Below are 2,441 nucleotides of genomic sequence, written 5' to 3' on the forward strand. Positions count from 1 at the left end.
GTGAGTAAGAGGGGCCGTCCTTGGGGGGCTCTCCTGAAAAATAAAGACCAGCCTTGTCCTGTCGCCCTGAGTCCCCTGTAGCTACCCTTAGCGCCGTGGTGATTCATTTCAGAAACGTCTTTCATTAAAGTTCGGTTGAAGCCATTGACCACCAAGGGTTTGGGGGGTGTCTTCCGGTGCCCCGCCCAACTCTGGGTATTTACAGGTATGTGTCTTCATGGGGACCCCCAGAGATCGCGGTTACAAATTTCTTAGAGACCCCAAGAGAAGAGATGGCTTTAAAACATGGCACTGTGGACTTCTAGATAGCATAAACCCATTCTTTTCTATACTTTTTTTTTTTTTTTAATTTGCTTTACTCTAAAAGTAACATGAATTTGTAGAAAGCTTGGAAAATCATCTCACCACCCACACAGAACCAGAACTAACATTTGGGCTTTATCCTCTTAGTATCCCTCTGCTCCATTCATTTTTGAGGGATTGGTTTCTTACAAATTTGGAAATTCCCAGGCTCGGAATGGTTTTTCTGCCAGGGCAGGTAGACCCGGGTTACGAGCCCAGCTCCTCGGCTTACCTGTCACCTCAGGCAAATGCATGGATTTCTCTATGCCTCAGTCTTCTGGCCTGTAAAATGGAAAATTTTTAACTGCCCCTCATAGAGTCATTGGGAGATTTTCAACAGAGCGTGGTGTAATTACAATAATCCGTGACCCACTTTGCTCACTGAAACACAGCATACACCTTTTCCTCACTCGAAGGAAAAACTTCGTTTTTTCCTTTCTACGTTGGCGGAAAATCCCAGTCTTCTCTACTGTGCCCTTTGCCTGTGAGTCTCATTTACCACTCACAGAAAACACCACGCTGCTGACGATTCTGGTCCCCATTGATTAATTTGCACAGAGTTTATAGGGAAACGCTGCCTTAATTATGATTGCCGGTTTATTAAAGGATATGGATATTATTATATTTTTGAAGGCTATTAAAAACAAGCGCTGGAAACGTCTATCCTTATGGAGCTGGGGTGTGTCACCCTCCCAGGGGCCTGGAAGCTCCCAAAGCCCATACTGTTGGGGTTTTATGGAGGCTTCTTCATGCAGCCATGATCAATGATTTTTTTTTCAATTAGCAATAATCACACCTCAGATAAACCTCATTGGCTATGATACTGCCACTGCGCAAAGTTGATTTTTTTAAATAATTTTTTGAAGATTTTATTTATTTATTTATTTTGAAGATTTATTTATTTATTTATTTATTTATGTCCCAAAGCTGATTTTTTAAAAGATTTATTTATTTTAGGGTCACCTGGGTGGCTCAGTCATTAAGCGTCTGCCTTCAGCTTGGGTCATGATCCCAGGATCCTGGAATCGAGGCCCGCATCAGGCTTCCTGCTCAGCGGGAAGCCTGCTCCTCCCTCTCCCACTCCCCTTGCTTGTGTTCCCTCTCTGGCTGTCTTTCTCTGTCAAATAAATAAAATCTTTTTTAAAAAAGGATTTATTTATTTTGGAGAACAAGAGGGAGCACAGGAGGAGGGGCAGAAGGAGAGGGAGAGAATCTCAAGCAGACTCAGCACTGAGGCAAAGCCCCATGCCGGGCTCAATATCATGACCACCCCACCCTTCTCAGGATCGGCAATCAAGACAAGGATGCTCAAATGACCACACCACCCAGAGGCCCCAGGCATGATCAGTTCTTAACTTCATTTCTAGCCCCTCTCCTCTCTCTGGAGAGGTGTAGGGGAAGGGCTGAAAATTCCAAGCTTCTAATAATGGCTTGGTTTTTTTCTGATGACCAACCCCCATCCAGGACCCCACCCAGGGTCACCTCATTAGAGCAAAAAATGCTCCAGTGCTCTCATCACTTAGAAACTTACAAGAGCTTTAGGAGTCCGGTCAGGGACATGGTCGAAGTCCAATATTAGACCAGAGATGCTCCCAGTTTTCTCAGGAAATAAAAGCTCTGTGCCAGGAACTGGAGGTATAGACCAGTATATGTTTCCCATTCTCTCAGTATATATGTGTGCACGTGTGTGTATGTGTGTGTGTAACCTTAAGTATCATCTAAGAATGGGATTCTTAGTGATCACATGATGTTTCAACAGACAAACGTATCCAATAACTTATTTAATCAATTCTCCACCTTTGGACTCAAGGAGTTCCTGATTTTTTCCTTTTATAAACCATGTCACACAGAAGATACCTTCTTAGTTGTTTCCCCCATGGGTGATTCATTTGCTTTTATGTTCCGGAAGCCCTTCCCCTCCCCCAGGATGAAATAACACACCGGCTTCCTTGCTCTGGCTAGGAAGTGTGCAGGAGTCTCAAACAGGAGGCACCAAGGCTCCTGGTCTTCTCCAGCCTGTCCTGTCTCGGCCATCTCTTCCCCACTGTGATCAATCCTATGTGACTGTCAAGCCCCAAGCTTACTTCCCTTGTGTTCAG

The 2,441-nt window shown here is 44.5% G+C and overlaps 1 pseudogene; it reads right to left on the reverse strand.

Moving 5' to 3' along the window:
- Positions 1-1,099: 1,099 nt before the first annotated feature.
- On the reverse strand, positions 1,100-1,183 carry LOC122896209 (annotated as a pseudogene).
- Between the last annotated feature and the right edge of the window lie 1,258 nt (positions 1,184-2,441).

The sequence above is a fragment of the Neovison vison genome, chromosome 14 (genome assembly GCF_020171115.1).
Source record: "Neovison vison isolate M4711 chromosome 14, ASM_NN_V1, whole genome shotgun sequence".
Taxonomy (NCBI): domain Eukaryota; kingdom Metazoa; phylum Chordata; class Mammalia; order Carnivora; family Mustelidae; genus Neogale; species Neogale vison.